This window comes from Saccopteryx bilineata, chromosome 11, assembly GCF_036850765.1.
Source record: "Saccopteryx bilineata isolate mSacBil1 chromosome 11, mSacBil1_pri_phased_curated, whole genome shotgun sequence".
In the NCBI taxonomy this organism is placed as follows: domain Eukaryota; kingdom Metazoa; phylum Chordata; class Mammalia; order Chiroptera; family Emballonuridae; genus Saccopteryx; species Saccopteryx bilineata.
Window position 1 is genome coordinate 68252312 of NC_089500.1, and position 20392 is coordinate 68272703.

The window sequence follows — 20392 nt, forward strand, 5'->3', positions numbered from 1 at the left end:
TTAAGGTGATTTTGATGGTTACATCCCAAGAAAAAAGAAAAAAGGCCTGACCTGTGGTGGCACAGTGGATAAAGTGTCAATCTGGAAATGCTGGGGTTGCCGGTTCAAAACCCTGGGTTTGCCTGGTCAAGGCACATATGGGAATTGATGCTTTCTGCTCCTCCCCCCTTCTCTCTCTCTCTCTCTCCTCTCTATAATGAATAAATAAAATCTTAAAAAAAGAAAAAGAAAAAGAAAAAAGGCCTGACCTGTGGTGGCACAGTGGATAAAGTGTCGACCTGGGAATGCTGAGGTTGCCGGTTCGAAACCCTGGGCTTGCCTGGTCAAGGCATATATGGGAGTTGATGCTTCCAGCTCCTCCCCCCTGTCTCTCTCTTCTCTCTCTTTCTCTCTCCATCTCTCTCTCCTCTCTAAAATGAATAAATAAAATTTAAAAAAAAAAGAAAGAAAAAAGATAATTTTCATGCTGGAAGAGGAAGAACAAACACAGGTAAGAAATTTTCAACATGCCAGAGGAGTGAGATAATGAGCTGTTCTGCCACTCTGAACCAATCAAGACTTCTAGCCCTGAGTACTGAAAGATCGTAAAGGAAACTGTCGATGTGAACAGAAACCACAAATGGAAATAGACAAGTTACTGACCATGGGAAAAGTGTAGGTGAAATGGACTGATTTTCTAGTGTGGAAAAGGACTTCTTTTCAAGATAAAGGATTAATCAAACCTGCTTAAAGTAGTTGCCTATCTAGAGAGTAAGAATAGAGAATAGAGCAGAATTATTTTTTTCTCAATATATTCAAAACTACTTTAAAATTTTACCCAAAGAAACAAAAATCATTTTTTATCCATATAATAACCAAATTTTACCTCCCAAAATGTTTTTCATATGGTAAAAAAAAAAAAAAAAAAAAAAAAGAGAGAGACCTTAAAAACTATGGTCTGAACCTAATGAGGTGGGTGTGCAGTGGATAGAGTGTGGGCCTTGGAGACTGAGAACCCAGTTTGAAACCTCAAGATCACTGGCTTGAGCCCAAAGGTCACTGGCTTGAAGCCCAAAGTCACTAGCTTGAGTCCAAGGTTGGTGGCTTGGCTGGAGACCCCTGGTCAAAGCACGTATGAAAAAAGCAATCAGGCCCTGGCCAGTTGGCTCAGTGGTAGAGCATCAGCCTAGTGTGCAGGAGTCCTGGGTTCAATTCCCGGCCAGGACACACAGGAGAGACGCCCATCTGCTTCTCCACTCCTCCCCCTCTCCTTCCTCTCTCTCTTCCCCTCCCGCAGCCAAGGCTCCATTGGAGCAAAGATGGCCCGGGCACTAAGGATGGCTCTGTGGCCTCTGCCTCAGGCACTAGAATGGCTCTGGTTGCAACAGAGCGACGCCCCGGATGGGCAGAGCATCACCCCCTGGTGAGCGTGCTGGGTGGATCCTGGTCGGGCGCATGCGGGAGTCTGTCTGACTGCCTCCCTGTTTCCAACTTCGGAAAAATACAAAAATAAAAATAAAAATAAAAAAAGCAATCAATGAACGACTAAGGTGTCATAACTGAGTTGATGGTTCTCATCTCTCTCCCTTCCTGTCTTATCTGTCTGTGTTTCTCTCTCTCGCTAAAAACAAAAACCAAAACCTATGGTCTGAAAATCTTCTATGATTCCTGGAAGATTTTGGCATGGATTAATCAGCAAATATTTATTGTGCACGTGTTGAGTTCCAGTTACTCTGCAAAGCACTAGGCATGAAGCAGAAATCAAAACAGGCCCATTCCTGCCCTTTATGGGACTCGAGTGAGGAAGACAAACAACAACAAAAATTACAGCATAATCACAATGTGTGCTAAGTGCTATGTAAGAAAACACAGGGTTTTCTGTGAATGCCTAATTAGAGGACCTAGCCTCACCGTGGGAGGGGGTCGTGCAGGAGAAACTCTCTGTGAAGAAGCAGCATTTAGGGAAGCAAAGCGGGGGCAGGGTGACAGACAATCTGGAAATCCCAAGCGAAAGGCAGGGGGCAGCGATCCGCTTAGCAAGTGAGAGGAAGGGGCAAAGGCTGAGGTGGCCGGGACAGCAAACGGGAGGCAGAGTGCAAATGACACTGTCCAGGTAACTGGGGTTATGTCACACAGGCACTAACTATGCTGTTTCCTTTTCTGGAGCGAAAGTGGTCACTGGACAGGGCAGTGATTACTGCACAGGCACAAAGTCACACTAAACTTGTTTCAGGGAGACAACTGATCGGAGCACTTGGGATGAACTACACTTAGTTCCACAGCCAACTTCTGCCCCAGATCCACACACTTTCCCCTACTTACGGCTCCTCCCAAGATCAGCACACAGCCAGCGCCCCCCAGGGCCACTGTTCCCTCCCTCTTACTGCTACAGTCCATTCTCTGCACAGCTGCTGGAGTGACCTAAAGATAACATCATTTCACTGGAATTCTTTGCTTAAAACCCTTCAAAAGCTTCCCATTTGTCACAGGTTGTGTTCTCCACAGATGTGGAGATAGAGTTTGGGATCCAAAATGGTGATTAGGGTTGAATATCTGTGACTGACCTATCAGAGAGCTCTGAAACGAGTACTGCCCGTCAGCATTGCCACACCAGACGGCAAAGGTAGAGCCTTTGTACAGCCCCCACACACACACACACACACACACTCAGGCACAGATGTGATCTGCACCAGGAAGAGTGTGTCCTCAGGCAGCAAGGCAGAGCCTGAACGAGCTGTCAGCTCAAGGCTATCCGCTAAGCACACTCTTCAAGGCAGGGCCTTCAATTAAGTCCCTTCCTCAAAGAAAGATCTGGGTGATGCATCTCCTCCATCTCATTTAGAATTTTAGGACTTCAAGACCCTACGTGATCTGGCTCCAGTCTACCTTTCTTCCACTTGCTTCTGTTCACTATTTGCTCTAGGTTTACTAGTCTTTCTCCTTCCTTCCTTCCTTCCTTCCTTCCTTCCTTCCTTCCTTCCTTCCTTCCTTCCTTCCTTCCTTCCTACCTACCTACCTACAGAGAGAGAGGGACAGATAGGGACAGACAGGAAGGGAGAAAGATGAGAAGCATCAAGTCTTCGTTGCAGCACCTTAGTTGTTCATTGATTGCTTTCTCATATGTGCCTTGATGGAGGGGGGGGCTACAGCAGAGCAAGTGACCCCTTGCTCAAGCCAGTGACATTGGGCTCAAGCCAGTGACCATGGGGTCATGTCTGTGATCCCACACTCAAGCCAGCAACCTTGGGCTCAAGCCAGCAATCTTCAGACTCAAACTAGCAACCATGGGGTCGTGTTTCTGATCCCATGCTCAAACCAGCGACCCCATGCTCAAGCCAGTGACCTTGGGGTTTCGAACCTGGGTCCTCCGCATCCCAGTCCATGCTCTATCCACTGCACCACTGCCTGGCCAGGCAGCTTACCTGTTTCTTGAAGTTCATCTTCTCAGGGCCTCTGCACTTGATCTTCCCCTTTTTGCTACACTGCCAGGCTCACGTGGTTCATTCTTGCAAAAGCTGTCTGCCTCCCTCCTCATTACTCCCTATAGTGCTGCCCTTTTTATTTTCCTTATGCATTTAAATAAAAATATCTAAGTTTTTTGTTTACATGTGCCTTATCAACTAGAATGTAAATTCCAGATATGGGTGTGGGTCTGCTGTTTTGTTCACTGCTCTATCCCCAGGCTGTACCTGGAACATGGTAGACCTTCCATAAATATTTGTTAAATTGAATTGGATCAAGTGTGGAAATGTATGTTTAATGACACTACAGATAGCTATACAGATAGCTAGAGGTTTAGCTACTTGAACAACGTGCCCAACTAATATTTATTTGTGGATTAAGGTTAACCAGCGGGGAGATCTCCGGTTGGTTGACGCAGATCTGTCCAGTCCGGCCAAATGGGTAAAAGTCAATGATTTGTATAGAAAGAAATGGTGTGAGCATCCACGTTCCTGATGACACAAAGCTGGGAGTATTGGAGCCTAATATATTGGATCACAGGTTTCAGATTCAAAGGGACCTGGATACCTATTAAAATAGAATGGATAATTACTTGTGTTATTATATTAGCCATAAGATGAACTACTGTGTGGCAATAAAAATGAGTGCACTACTGCACGTGCGATGGGGAGAACTTCAAAAAGATAACATTGAGGGAAATAAACCAGACTCACATAAAGAAGAGTACACACTGTACGATTCTATTTGGAGTACTTCAAAACCAGGCGAAACTATTCTGTGGTTCTCTGGAGGAAGGAAAAGGGGCCTGTGGCTGGGCGGGGGCAGGAGGAGGCTTCTGAGGTGCTGGCAATGTCTGCTTCTTGACCTGGGAGGTAGTGATAAGGGTGTGTTTATTCTGCAGCTACTCACTGACCTGTGCACTTACGACTCGGGCACACGTTTACATGTGTGTCATACATCAAATTTTAAAGTTAAGAGTAAAAAAAGAACTTGGAAGATATATTTAATGAAAAAGCTCAATATGTAGTTTCTGATTGTGAATTAAAGTTTGACTACTATTTTGCCAGTTAGGATTAGAATTGCTGTTGATTTGCAGTAAATAATCTTTATTATATCTAAGTTGTTTCCTTTGAGTGCTTGTTTCACGAGGATTTAAGTAGAATAGGTACTAAATTATGCAGTACCTACTGCTTCAGGGATGTGGGGTAAAGGGTGTGTTCATGTGCTGCTACCGATATATAAAATGGAAAGCAATCTGGCAACAGCTATTATTTTTAAAATATGTATACGCTTTGGCCCAGCAATCTCAGTTCTGGCAATGTATTATATTGAAACAAAACCACTAGTTTCAATAAAATGATTGAAGCAAAAGCATCCTGAAACATATGCATGAGGATATTTATTAGAGCAGCACTTTAAGAGGCAACACACACGAATTGTAAATACTATGCAAGCCAATTGATATGGGAATGACTGCAAAAGTTAGTACCTCCACATTTTGGGACACCCATTAAGAGGAATACATTTGTACTCTACCAGTTTATATGTGTAAATTTTATTTATCAATTTTAGAGAGAGAAGAAGAGAGAGAGAAACATTGATCTGTTCCTGTGTGTGCCCTTACCGGGGATCGAACCAACAAACCTTTGTGTATCAGGACGAACCAACTGAGCTATTCAGTTAGGACACTACCAGTTGATTTAGAGGGATTTTATGAAAATTGTTTTAATTAAAAGAGGCAAGCCTGACCTGTGGTGGCGCAGTGGATAAAGCGTCAACCTGGAAATGCTGAGGTCGCCGGTTCGAAACCCTGGGCTTGTCTGGTCACGGCACATATGGGAGTTGATGCTTCTAGCTCCTCCCCGCTTCTCTCTCTCTGTCTCTATCTCCTCTCCCTCTCTCTCCTTTCTATGAATGAATAAATAAAATAATAAAATAAGTTAAAAAATATTAGGACATTTAAAAAAAAAAAAGACTGTGATTTAATTAAAAGAGGCAAAAAATGAAGTCATTTTGTAAATGACAAAAAAAAATCTATATTGAATATGCATGTGTTTGTTATCTGCCTATATATAATCATATGAGTATGGGGGAAAATGTTAACAGCTAGAATGATAAAATGATTGCTGGAGGTGTAAGAGCTGATGGAGTAACAGAGAGGGGAAAACAGGGAGTGAGCCAAGGAGGAAAAGAAAGATAAAATGAGAAAGAACCAAGGGGTTTCCTGACAGCTTTGTGAATCAGTAATCTCCTATCACAGGTGAACAATCAAACACAGTCCCAGGGACACTGTTATATTGTACTGTTCCAAATCAAAGGGCATAACAACTGCACTGTGCTTTCTGCTGTTCAGAGCAAATCTAGCGTACTACATCAATTTCAGGATACCGCACTAAAAACAAAACAGAAATACATAAATTGCTTTTCCTGTTATAAGAGGGTGGTTAAGAATCAGACAAACTGGCTTCCAATTTCCTTTCAGCTACTTGCTTAGCTGTGTGCCCTTGGCAAACCGCCTAATCCTTCTATGCCCTTTATTCTTCATCTGTGCCAGGGAGATAATCCTGCTTCTTCTCTCTTAGGCTTATTGTAGGAAAACTATATATGCATGCCAGGACTGGCATTTAGAATAAACTCGATTAAAAGAATGAACATTGTCATTGTCGCTAAAGTATGTATGTGTTGTAAAAATTAGAATTTACATATAAGCAAGAAAATAATAACATAATCCCAATCTTACCTTCCAGAGTTAACTATGGTTAACTTTTGAATGTTTGTACACTTATTTATTCACTGTGATCTGAAAAATCATTACAAGACTTGGTGATGGCTTAGCTGAGACACAGCAGCCACCAAATGCGTGAAGGGGTGTGATACAGAAGAGGCACAGCCATGCTCCGGGAGGCTCAAAGAAGCAAGCCTAGAGCGTGACCGTGAGAGCTGTCCAGCACGGAGACGGGCTGCCCACACCACGGGGACCTCCTTGCTGTAACAAAGAACACGGTCTTGGCTGGCGACCATTTCTCAGGAGAACTGCCTGCGCTGGAAGAGAGGTCAAGCTAAATATTATATCTTCCAAAACTCTTTCTAACTCTAACACTTTATGATCAAGAAGCAATTGCTGGAGGTACACATATACTAGATTCACAGTCCTCATAAGACAACTGATGTGGTTCTTACTATAATACTGAGTGGGAAGGATATTTCTAAATTCGTTGCAGGAAAATTAATAGAAAACTCCTAGCATAGGTCCGGTAGAGGACCCGTCCCTCATACAAAATTGAGGACGAGCAATTCCACCACTTAAGCCCACTCCATATGGAGAAAGAAATCAAAGAGAGGGGTGGGCCTGAAAGAGTTCACCTTGCATCGTCTCTTCAGGTGCTGTTTGTCTGCTTTCTGAACACTCGTGGTCTCTTCCTGGGAAAAATTACAGACTGGCAAAAATTCATAATAATCACTCAGGGGGAAAGAAACAGAACAAACAAACAAACAAACAGAAAATGCATTAATGTGGTTGGAAAAAAAACTAAGAACATGAAGTTAGGGGAGAGAAGGCTAAAGGTCTAAAGTAAGAACCACCCAAATGCTTTTGATGTTTGATCAATTATTATCTTCTTATGCTTCCTGCTACAGATGCAGCTGGAATTTCTGTAACAGGATGTTTAAAAAGATTAAAGAGGAGCTGTAGCGGGGTTCTGAGGTGATAAGAGTCCTTAGAATATGTATCTTTGGACGTTTAGAGTATAAGTTCCTGTACATTCTTAAAATAAACCATCTATTTGTTTTTTCTTTTTTTAAAGAAACAAGTAAAAATTGTATTTCAATATGGCTGCTTCCTGCCCACAGGGATATAGAAGTAACAGAGCAAAGAGAGGGTGGTGGTACTTCAGTCTGTGATCCATGCTGCTTTTTAATCAGCTTTGACTTTTATCCCTATATTTGATAAGTGTTTGAAATATATTTGGATTAAATATGTTCATCAGAAAATAGATTATTCTGTGGTTCAAGTAGGAGAGTTGGGTGGAATATGTGACCACAATGGTTCAATGTGAAGTTAAACAAAAAGTTGGCCCTGGCTGGTTGGCTCAGTGCTAGAGTGTTGGCCTGGTGTGTGGATGTCCTGGGTTTGAGGCCCAGTCAGGACACACAGGAGAAGAAACAGCTGCTTCTCCATCCCTCTCCCTCTTGCTTCTCCATCCCTCTCCCTCTTACTTCTCTCTCTCTCTCTCTCTCTCTCTCTCTCTCTTCCCCTCTCGCAGCCATGGCTCGATTAGAGCAAGTTGGCCCGGGCGCTGAGAATGACTCCATGGCCTCCACCTAAGGTGCTAAGAAGAGCTTGGTTGGAGCAATGCCCCAGATGGGGAAAACAGTGCCCCTAGTGGGCTTGCCGGGTGGATCCTGGGTGGGGTGCATGCGTGAGTCTATCTCTGCTTCCCCTCTTCTCACTGAATTTTTTAAAAAAAGATTTTGGTAAAGGAGTTTGTGGAATTGAAGTTGGGACAGGCTGAACTGACTTAGAGTTAGAAGAGTATTCTCAAATGTAAGGAATGACTCACTGCTATTCAAGACTTCCTGCCATGTCGGCTGCTTATCTCCACGTTCTCCATAAATTTGCACAGGGCTCCCAACAATAGCGTTTTAATAGGGTGTTCTCAGAACTTCTGATATTAGTCATGAATAAGCTGTTTGTTCAATTCTTTTTTTCTAGCAACCTAGGCCAATACCCAGTGTATGCTTGTGCTCTCTCTCTCTCTTTCTCTCTGTATATATTAATAATTTTTGTCTGAAATTTTTCTCTTTGAGAATAAGTTGCAGACATAATGCCCTTTCTCCCTACTTCAGTGTGTATTTCCTGAAAACAAGAACAATTCTCTTTCATAACCACAGTACAATTATGAAAATTATGTCACAACTGATTCAATAATATTACCTAATCTACAGGCCTCATTCAAATTTTGCCATTTCCCCAATAATGTCCATTATAGTAAAAGAAAATTCCAGATCATACCTTGCATTCAGTCATCAAGTGTCTTTATTTTGGTGTCCATTAACCTGAATAAATTTTTCACACTTCGTCATCTCTCATGACCTTGGCATTTTGGAGGAGTTCCAGGCCAGGTGTTTTGTAGAACATTTCTCAACCTGGGGTTGACTGGTGTTTCCTCATAATTAGATTCAGGTTATGCATTCTTAGCAGAAATACCACAGAAGTGACATTGTGATCTTTGCGGCTCATGGTATCAGGAGTTGATGTGTTCCATGACTGTTGAAATTACATTTAATTACTTGGTTAAGATAGTGTGTCTATCAGGTTTCTGCACTTTAAAATTACTATTTTGAAGAGAGTATTTGAGATCTTGCTTCCCAGAATATGTTGTCAGTTTGGCCCAAATACACTCTTAAAATAAGATAATAAATTACCTTTCCCTTTGTTGTTAACAAGTATCTTGTGAAGAGTCACAGTGCAACTACATAAATATCCCGTTCCTCATCAAACTTCACCCCCTCACTTCACCCCCAATGATGATTCAATTACTGTGATGATTGCCGAATGGTGATTTTATAATTCTATCATCACTTCTATATTTTTTAGTTGGCATTCTACGTTAAGAAAAAATTTTCTCTTCTCCATGATTTGTCTGGCTATTTATATCAGTATGGACTCGCAGATTCCTATTTTACTCAATGGGCCATAATACGTTATTGACACTATTTATTATGATGTTCAAATTGTCCCTGATTTGGATTGTGGGAGTCTTTTCAAACTGTCCTTTTGGTATGTCCTCAAAATTCTCTGAGCTTCCTAACTTTATGATACAACAGGATATTCTAGGCTTTTCTTGGGTTTTCTCAACACCAGCCCTGAAATCAGCCACTTCTCTGAGATGCTCTAGTTTTTTAGTGGATAATAGTATTTAGAAAAATTTAGGTTCTAGATATACTATAATTTGTACTGGTGTGTTATTGCTTACAGTCCCTCCCAGGGAGCAGGCTCTATCTCTCCCTCCCTCCCTCTCTCTCTCTTTCTCATACACACACACACACACACACACACACACACACACACACATTTATAAAGCAATGTGCTCATACTGATATTTCCAATTCCACCAGCACTGCAGGGTTCACCTGAACCTTCCCCTTTCCATAACTCCCTTCTCTGACGGTGAGAAGTGCATGGAACCACAGTCGTTACTACTACACTGAACCGCCCCTCCTGCACTCTTCTCTCTTGTTCACTCCAGTGCAATCTCCTGTCATCCTGAAACCAACCAGTACATACTCACCTTGTCAAATACCTGAATCCACTGCTATCTGTGCTACATCGCCAATGTGCACTCTCCCTTAGGGGCCCAGACGTTGGCCGTCTCAGTCTATTATGCCTATAGTAGAAATTCCAGCCCTGGCCTGGCAGCTCAGTTGGTTAGAGCATCATTCCAACATGCTAAAGTTGAGGGTTTGATCCCCGTTGAGGACACATTCAAGAATCAACCAGTGAATGCACAAATAAGTGAAACAACAGATGGATGTTTCTCTTTCTCTCCCTCTTCCTCTCTCTCTAAAAATTAATTTAAGAAAGAAAAGGAGGGAGGGAGGGAGAGAGGGAGGGAAGGAGGATTGATTTTATTTATTGATTTCATGGAGGTGGGGAAGAAGTACCAACTCATAGTTGCTTCATTTTAGTTGTTCATTGCTTGCTTGTTGCTTGTCGTATGTGCCTTGACCAGGCAAGCTCAGCGTTCCAGGTTGACGCTCTCTCTACTGCGCCACCACCAGTCAGGCTGGCTCGCAGAGGTTTTTATGGAAACTACTCTTTTGGGTTTTACATGTCCTTTATTTTCACTCCTTTCCCTAGGATTCAAACATGAGTCTGGTCCGTGCCTAGAACCACTCCTTTCTCCCAACCCTTTCTTGTGGTCCTCTCTTCCACTAGGATGAGATCTTTCTTAATCCTTCACACACAGAACTTTCAGCACACATGGAACCAGGTCCTCCAGACTCTTCTGATACAAGCCAGAATGTGTCAGCTTAAATTCTCAACACTCCCCGTCACACTTGTTATTCTCTTCAATTATCTGCATTAATAGTTAATTCAGGAACTCCTGAAGAACATATCACCCCAGCAGCACAGAAATGAAAGGACTCCAGTCCCGTCCCAAGAATCTCATCCAAGGAAAAGAGCACCCTCAAGATTTTCCTGGCTGGCAGAGACAAAAGGAAGCCTGGAGCTTCCAGTGTGAAGATAGCCCTGGGCCACATTTGATCACAATAACACTACTGTCCTTCAAGGCTCTTAGAATACCATCAGCAGGGTGGGGATATTCAGCTGTTTTTCTAACAGTGCTAATAGACACCTAATGTATCATTCCCTGATTTCTCTTGTTTCCAGGATTGGCCAGGTTAGCAAAGTAGTCTGTGGCTGTGAGCCTGAAGGGTTTTAACTAATTAGTGCATAGAATCAGCTCAAGTTAATGACCTTGATGTCATTATACCCTTCCCTATCTACTGAACTAATTAGTCACAGATTTGTTACATTTGAACATTTTATTACTAAACTGGTACTTAATAACATGCACTCACTTTACTGGAGTTGAGATAAAACCTCCTGTTTACGTGAAAGATGCACATGCAAGACAGGTGACGCTGAGTTAAAGCCACAGTACGTGAAAGCCCCAGCGTCAGACACTGACAGGCTCTCGACAGTACTTAACGAAATGGTTTCTTTACTAGAATGTAGGCTCATGAGAGCTGGGGGCTTTTTTGTTTGTTTGTTTTGTTTTTTATTTGAGAGAAAGGAGGGAGAGACAGAGGGAGAAAGATGAGAAGCATCAACTCCTAGTTGTTTCACCTTAGTTGTTCATTGATTGCTTCTCATATGTGACAGGGTTGGCGGGGAGGCTCAAGCCGAGCCAGCGAACCCTTGCTCAAGCCAGCGACCTTGCGCTCAAGACAGCGACCTTGGGATCATGTGGATGATCCTGCGCTCAAGCCAATGAGCCTGTGCTCAAGCTGGTGACCTTGGGGTTTTGAACTGGGAACCTCAGCATTCCAGGTCAATGCTCTGCCCACTGTGCCACCACTGGGTCAGGCTGGGAGCTTTGTTTTATATATTGATGGTTTATTTACTATATAAATATGCCTGTCTCATAGTAGTTCAAAAAAAAATTTGTTGAATACTTATACCTGGCAGAAGAGATATCATGATTGTGAAAGTGGTTTTCCCAGGGCGAGGCTTATCTTTCGCACCCGGGGTGTGCTGAACCTGGCAATCTCCCCAAATGTGGGAACTCAGCGGCATAGTTTCTGATAGTGGGAGACTGCGTAGTGCCCTCCCCTGAAAAAATAATTTGTTGAATATTTCAAAATGTTTGGTGGCATAATAGGACAAAATTCAAAATTATCAAATGAAATCCTGAAGGAATTACTATCCAATTATCAGTATTCCAAGCAGTATCAGTGAGAATACTAAGAACTTGGGAAAAGATAACTATGAATGTGGCCTGAAGAATAAAACCTACCTGGAACTAATATAAAATAATGAATGTCAATGGTACTTTAAAATAAATAAATAAATAAATAAAAATCCCCCCAACCCCCATCTTCAGTAGTTCAAAGGTTGGGGGAGAGGATAAATCTTGCTAAGAATTTACCTTGATCCTTTAAAGGAACATTTAAAAACTTAATGCCCTGACCAGATAGCTCAGTTGGTTAGAATGTTGTCCCAAAGGTTGTGGGTTTGATCCCCCGTCAGGGCACATACAGGAACAGATCAATGTTTCTGTCTCTCTCTCTCTCCCTTCCTCTCTCTAAAAGAGAAAAAATTAAACTTCATGTGTTTTGGGAGTAGCTAAGTGAGTGGCCTGTTATAACTCATAGGTTCAGGAGACAAAGTTTAAAGCAGAAGGGGGAGAAGGAGACATGTTCACATAGTGGAGGAGACACTCGTCCCCGCCTATTCACGGAGCTGTGTTCCAAAACTCCCAGTGGATGCCTGACACCACGGATAGTCCTAACCTATGTATACTGTTTCCCCAATACTACACACTACGATAAAGTTTGACTGAGTAACGAAGGTGGCTGCCGTGAGGTGGCGGGCTCAGCGGCACCAGGCGGGGGCAGTGCCCACCGGCGCTGTAAGACCGAGCTGGCGGGGCAGCTCACAGGGAGGGAGGTGGCAGCGCACAGGGGCTCTGCTGCTTCCCTTGGCTCCTTGGCCTCCACCCGCAGGCCCTTGTCCCTGGCCCACAGAACCCCACCGTGGCGGCAGGGGCATGTGGCACTGGGTCCAGAAGCTTGGTTTAGATCCACCACATCAAAGTGACACAGAACTATTTACACAGGCACAGGTTTCCTCAGAATGGCCTTCATACACCTCAGACATTTATAGATAACCAGATCTTTCATTTCAGTACACTCGGTGGACCTCTGTTCCAAAGAACGTATCTGAGAGAGAGATCAATTTATTGTTCCTCCTATCTATGCATTCATTGATTATTTATTCATTTATTTATTTATTCATTCATTCATTTCTGAGAGGAGAGACAAAGAGAAGGGGGGGGAGCAGGGAGGAGCAGGAAGCATCAACTTCCATATGTGCCTTGACCAGGCAAGCCCAGGGTTTCGAACCAGTGACCTCAACGTTCCAGGTCGATGCTTTATCCACTGCACCACCACAGGTCAGGCCACATTCATTGATTCTTGTATGTGCCCTAACAAGGGATTGAACCCATGATCTTGGCAAATGGGGACGATGCTCTAGCCAACAGAGCTACCCAACCAGGGCAGAATGGAACACAATTTAACAATTTAAAACTTATGAATTGGCCTGACTAGGCAGTGGCACGGTGGATAGAGTGTCGGACTGGGATGTGGAGGACCCAGGTTTGAGACCCCGAGGTCGCCAGCTTGAGCATGGGCTCATCTGGTTTGAGCAAAGCTCACCAACTTGGACCCAAGTCGCTGGCTAGAGCAAGGGGTTACTCAGTCTGCTGTAGCCCCCCGGTCAAGGCACATATGAGAAAGCAATCAATGAACAACTAAGGTGTCGCAACGAAAAACTAATGATTGATGCTTCTCATCCCTCTCTCTGACCCTCTCTGTCCCTGTAAAAATAAAAAACAAAAAACAAAAAAAAACCTTATGAATTGATTCCTTCTGGAATTTTCCACTTAGAATTTTCAGACGTTGGTTCACCGCAGGTAACTGAAACCTCGGAGAGCAAAAGTGCAGATGGGGGTGGGGGACAACTGTAATTAGGAAAATGTAGACTTGCTCCTTACTGGTTTCAGTACAGGCTCTCAGACGCAAATGCTTTCAGAGGCAGGCGGGTACTACAGATGGGTGAAGCAGTGGTAAGTAACATAACAGGGCGGACCAGAGACTGGGGGGAATTTCATGTCCTTCCTAAAGACACTAAAAACCACTTAAAGACAACAACAATGAAATACCAAGATAATCAGACATGTCAATGGGATAAATTCACTTTATAGACAGTTTGAGAGCTTTAGTTTAGATTTTATACTGTCCCTGTGATTTAACATTTGCCCTTAAAAGGTGTGTGTGTGTGTGTGTGTGTGTGTGTGTGTGTGTGTGTGTGTGAGAGAGAGAGAGAGAGAGAGAGAGAGAGAGATACTGGCTAGACCATTTTAAGAATAAAGAGGCATATCTGCTCCTCACAGTGGTGGGAGGCTTAAACGAGGATCACACCTGGAGGGCCATGGGCCCTCTCTAGACTGTTCTGAGGGAGCTGTCTGAAGCCTCTGGCTTTCCTGATTGGATAAGTCAGCCTGAGAGAATACATTGCTGGAAGCAGCGACAGTTCCTATGATGAGTCCAACTAGAACCTCCCAAAGGCAGGCGGACAACCCAGGACGGAGGCTAGAGAGTGGCAGGGCTCTCGGACCCGAGAGGAGGGTGGAAAGACTCTCCGCTGGGCTATCCACAAAGCGATTTGCTTGGAAGGCAAAGGCTTCCTTGGAAGGGCATAAAGTCTTCGCTTTTCTGGAACTATCAGAAAGGTCATTAGCAGGACTACCATTGATATACTAAAATCAGGATGGATAAAAAAATATACTGCTTACAAAAATTAGGGGATACTTAATCACTTCATATTCATTTTGAAATAGCCCCTAATTTTTATGAGCAGTATATGTAAGTTGATTAGTATCACCAATCTCATTTTGTTCTCCAACCTTGACTTCCTCTTACAGTTGGGGGTGGGGGTAGGGCACATACTTTTGCTTCCTCCCTTCTAGAATCTTTTGTGGGTTCACTAGGCTGAAGTCACAGTGCCATGAGAAATTGTAGAGTGGAATATGGACTCACTCTAAAAGCAGCAGTTCTGTTGGCCACAAGTCTAAGTTTCTAATGAAATTAAGTGGAAGTGTTGAAGGGACTGCTAGGAAGGCAGCTTACACAGCGCTCCTACCTACCAAATTGCATTGCTGAGATGTGCAACTGGAGCAAATTTCATGTTCAGTTAAAAATGTTTCCTTACTTACACTGCGATTTCCTCAAGTTAAACTGTTCACTACGTCCGTCTGAGAGACCTACAGCACCTTGTGCAATGGGGCGCGGAGAACAAGGGGACGAACTATATGGAGAAGCACGCCCAGCTCCACACGTGGTGAGCATGACCCTCGGTGCAGCGGGCACCTGGGAAAAGCATGCAATTTCCAGCTGTGAGGGCGACCACTCAGAAGGAACATAAATCGTTACACCTCTCCTTTTCCTCTGCTAATACTAATGTAAGGAGGTCAGGATAATTCTAGCATTAATTGTTATAAGCCCTGTTCTTTTGGTGTGCATTGAAATCATATAGAGGATCTGACTTGTTACTACATTGGTAAGATGTCATAAAGGGGGTGGAATAAGACTGTTCTTCAACAGCCTTCCCTCTGTCTAAAACAGCTTTGCACATTACTGTTAACAGAGTTTATGAGGCTATAGCTAAAATAATATTTCACAAACTGAAAAATTTCTGAACTTCATGATATGTAAAAAATCTGAACTTCCCTAGATAATTTAGGACATATGGTTGCCACACGTGAAATACATAGGCCAGTGGTTCTCAACCTTTCTAATGCCGTGACCCCGCAATACAGTTCCTCATGTTGCGGTGACCCCAAACCAAAAAATAATTTTGGTGGCTACTTCATAACTGTAATTTTGCTACAGTTATGATTCTGAATGTAAATACCTGATATGCATTATGTATTTTCCGATGGCTTTAGGCGACCCTGCTGGGGTTGTGACCCACAGGTTGAGAACCGCTGACATAGGCGAACTCATGGACCTGGAATTACCTTCATTTTTTTAAATAGTAACTCACTGGGCTCCTTAATAAAGGATTAAGATCTATCATTTAACTATAATAAGTAAGGTTTAAATCAGGGGAGGAGGCCTGATCTGTGGTGGCGCAGTGGGTAAAGCGTCAATCTGGAACGCTGAGGTCACCGGTTAGAAAGCCCGAGCTTGCCCAATCAAGGCACATACAAAAAGTAAACCATAAGTTGATGCTTCCTGTTTCTCTCTCACACCCCTCCCCTGCCTTCTCCTCTCTCTAAAATCAATAAATTTTTAAAAGTAAATAAATAAGCCTTAAAAAATTCAGGGGAGAGTCAGACTGGTTATGTTTTCCTTTTTGTTCTGGGCAGTTTTTATAGTAATCGATAATGGATCGATACGGAGACAGAGCCATGGCAGTGGAAAAGTTCCTGCTACTTTTTTCCTTCTGCTTTTTAATCATTAAGTAAGCTGCTGCCAAATGATTCAGGAGGTTGTTTGCCAAATAGAGACTAACCCTTCTGAACTCTGTTCCCAGCTTTTCCTAGACCTACGACTTTCCTGATATCAATGACCAACTTGTAAAGCAGTGTGAGAGGTGAGCCAAGCTGTGTCCACGTTCTCCCATGAAGGAGGCTAGCAAAGGGGAACTGAGACCTCTGCTTTAAGAGTAAAGGCCATTGTATGTCAACTACACTTTAATTTTTTTTAAATGCTATGGCTACTTAGGAAATATGAAATGCTAAAGAAAATATTACATGAATTTGGTTTGTATGAAATCTTCAATTGTCCATACTGAATAAAATTAAAGCTAAAAGAAAAATAGTAAAGGCCATATTCCATTCACAAGTGTTTCTATTGTTTCAGCCTAGTGAACTTTTACCCACAAAAGTCTTTCTTTGTACAGTCTGAGCAAAACAAGGTCTTTAAAAATTTTTTTTTTTAGATTGTTTACTTATAGCTAAACCTTTAGACAGGAGGCCAACTCCCAGTGGTTTCAAACAGGTAAACTTTGGACTGAAGAGTTTTAAAAACTCTGCATCTTTCAAACAGACACGTGCATGATGCCAATATTCATGACTTCATCTGCTCTTCTGAAGTACTTCCCCTCTCCCAGGGGAACACCTCAGGGCTGTACTATGGATCTAAGAGAACGAGGGCTTTAATCTTTGTCCAGTTCTGAAGTGAGGAATGCAGCTGGTGAAGTAGTGATCTACAGACCTGGGTGGCAATGGTTAGATCTGCAAGTAGGAGAGAGAAGGAAAGGGAAAGTCAATAGTGTCACAGTCAGTGTGTCGCCATGCTTCTTTTTAATTTAGAGTCTTCTTGTGATTCTCGCTCACATGTTTATCTCCTGCTTTTTCAGTAAAGGATAAAGGGTAAAGTTATAAGGGGAAAACAATATTTTATTTTTAAGAGAGAGAGAGAGACAGAGACAGAGAAACAGAGAGAGAGAGAGAGAGAAAGAGGGCAGGGGGAGCAGGAAGCATCAACTTGTATGTGCCTTGACCAGGCAAGCCCAGGGTTTCAAACTGAGAACCTCAGCGTTCCAGGTTAACACTTTATCCACTGTGCCACCACAGGTCAGGCAAAACAACTACTGTTTTTAAAAGATTCATTCTCGCCTGACCAGGCAGTGGCACAACGGATAGAGTGTCCACTGGGACACAGAGGACCCAAGTTCGAACCCCGAGGTTGCCAGCTTGAGTGTGGGCTCATCTGGTTTGAGCAAGACTCACGGGCTTGAGCCCAAGGTCGCTGGCTTGGGCAAGGGGTCATTCCATCTGCTGTAGCTCCCCCACCCCGGTCAGGCACATATGAGAAAATAATCAATGAACAACTAAGGTGCCACAACGAAGAATTGATGCTCTCATCTCTCTCCTGTCTGTCCCTCTCTCTGTCTCTGTCACACACAAAAAAGATTCATTCTCCCTGGCTGGATAACTTAGTTGGTTAGACAATTGTCCCAGTATGACAAAGTTGCAGGTTTGATCCCTGATCAGGGCACATACAAGAATCAATCAATGGGCCTGACCTGTGGTGGCGCAATGGATAAAGCATCGACCTGGAAATGCTGAGGTCGCTGGTTTGAAAACCTGGGCTTGCCTGGTCAAGGCACATATGGGAGTTGATGCTTCCAGCTCCTCCCCACCTTCTCTCTCTGTCTCTCTCTCTCCTCTGTCTCTCTCTCTCCCTTTCTCTCTCCTCTCTAAAATGAATAAATAAAATTTTAAAAAAAGAATCAATCAATGAATGCATAAATAAGAGGAACAACAAATCAATGTCTGTCTATCTCTCTCTCTTCCTTTCCTTCTAAAAAAAAAATCAATTAAAAATAAAACCTCACCTGACCTGCGGTGGCGCAGTGGATAAAACATACCCTGGGCTTGCCTGGTCAAGGCATATATAGAAGTTGATGCTTCCTGCTCCTCCTTCCTTCTTTCTCTCTTCTCTCTCTAAAACTGAATAAATAAAATTAAAAAAAAAAAAGTTAAAAAAAAACCCTCATTCTTACACTTTAGGAAAGTTCCTTTCCTGGGCTTCCCCAAGAACACTAATAAAGTTCAGATGCATATTTTGTCCAAGTAGCTCTTCAGTACTTGAGAACCCATAAGAGGAGAGTCAGGACCTTTTTGGGAAACAAACTGGGTGATAGAACAAAGAGAAGAGTCTTTTGTAAAATTATATTTGAAAATGATTATTTTAACTTCAAACTGTGGGCAAAATTGACAGACTTATTGATTTTGTAATGCCACACTTATACTTAGGTAATGTTTCCAGAACTTCTCAATATTTGGAAAACAGTCTAGGGACTAGACATAAGTGAATAAATAGCCATCAAAAAACACATGCAGCCTGACCAGGCAGTGGCGTAGTGGATAGAGCATCGGACTGGAATGTGAAGGACCCAGGTTCGAGACCCCGAGATTGCCAGTTTGAGCGCGAGCTCATCTGGCTTGAGCAAAAAGCTTATCAGCTTGGACCCAAGGTCACTGGCTTGAGCAAGGGGTTACTCGGTCTGCTGAAGGCCTGCGGTCAAGGCACATATGAGAAAGCAATCAATGAACAACTAAGGTGTCACAACGAAAAACTAATGATTGATGCTTCTCATCTCTCTCCGTTCCTGTCTGTCTGTCCCTATCTATCCCTCTCTCTGACTCTCTCTCTGTCCCTGTAAAAACAAAAAACAAAACACAAAACACAAAAAAACCCACATGCACTTTGCTACTTAGGAATTTTAAGAACTCTCACACAGTCATTTAATTGTATTTATTTTTTTATTTTTTTTGTATTTTTCCGAAGCTGGAAATGGGGAGAGACAGTCAGACAGACTCCCGCATGCACCCAACCGGGATCCACCCGGCACGCCCACCAGGGGGCAACGCTCTGCCCACCAGGGGGCGATGCTCTGTTGCGACCAGAGCCACTCTAGCGCCTAGGGCAGAGGCCAAGGAGCCATCCCCAGCGCCCGGGCCATCCTTGCTCCAATGGAGCCTTGCTGCGGGAGGGGAAGAGAGAGACAGAGAGGAAGGAGAGGGGGAGGGGTGGAGAAGCAGATGGGCGCTTCTCCTGTGTGCCCTGGCCGGGAATCGAACCTGGGACTTCTGCACGCCAGGCTGACGCTCTACCACTGAGCCAACTGGCCAGGGCCCTAATTGTATTTAAAATGAAGAGATTCCTGAGTATACAGGCCAGAGATACTGACAGCAGAGCACAGAGTCAGTTCAGATGTTCCAGAAGACAGTGCGACATGGCTGGAGCTACTGAGCCCCGACAATAACCCTGTTGGTTATTAACAATGATAAAGTACCACTTATTGAGCGCTTATTATGGTCTATCAGGCCCAGTTCTATGTAGTAGTTATAAATATCCCCAATTTACAGTTGAGAAAAGTAAGACAGAGATTAAGTAACCTGACATGCTCTAATTGACAGAAACAAGTTCAAACCCACCTCTCTCAATACTTGTCTTAACCATTTTGCTTTATTGCCTTATATTCTAATTCTAACTTTTTGCTGATATATATGTATATGTATTTCATATATATATGTAAAGGTTTTATTTATTGATTTTAGAGAGAGGGGAAAGAGAGAGAAAGGTGGAGGGAGAAGCGGGAAGCATGTATTCATAGTAGTTGCTTCTCCTATGTACCTTGACCAGGCAAGCCCAGGGTTTTGAACCAGTGACCTCAGTGTCCCAGGTCAACACTTTATCCACTGTGCCACCACAAGTCAGGCAACGTATTTTTTAAAAAGACAAATCTATACTCCTTATTGCCTGATAAAGAGCACAGGGAACTATGTAATATGTTTTCAGTCATTTTAAATCTAATATATATAAATTCGTTGATATTTTAAAAGTAAGCTTCAAATATTTAGTGGGACAAAAGTAGGTTGACAGCGGTAAGTATGCAAAACTTTTTTAAAATTTATTTATTAATTTTTAGAGAGAGAGAGAGGAGAGAGAGAGAAAGGGGGGGAGTAGCCGGAAGCATCAACTCCCATATGTGCTTTGTCTAGGCAAGCCCGGGGTTTTGAACCAGCGACCTCAGCATTCCAGGTCGACACTTTATCTACCACGCCACCACAGGTCAGGTGCAAAAGTTTTTTGTTTTTTTTTATACTTTTTTATTTTTTTTAATTTTATTTATTCATTTTAGAAA

At 43.0% G+C, this 20392-nt stretch overlaps 1 long non-coding RNA gene and 1 other non-coding gene across 2 annotated transcripts in view; one reads left to right on the plus strand and one right to left on the minus strand.

Annotated features, from left to right (window-relative positions):
- Positions 1–8456: 8456 nt before the first annotated feature.
- The window catches only part of LOC136315726 (uncharacterized), a 55251-nt gene continuing 43315 nt past the window's right edge, over positions 8457–20392 (minus strand). Inside the window, exon 3 of the long non-coding RNA XR_010727554.1 lies at positions 8457–8707. This is a non-coding gene — a long non-coding RNA (uncharacterized lncRNA). The remainder of the gene's footprint in view (positions 8708–20392) is intronic.
- LOC136315848 (U1 spliceosomal RNA) lies at positions 11619–11782 on the plus strand. Its single transcript, XR_010727627.1, has one exon. It is a non-coding gene; the product is annotated as a U1 spliceosomal RNA (small nuclear RNA).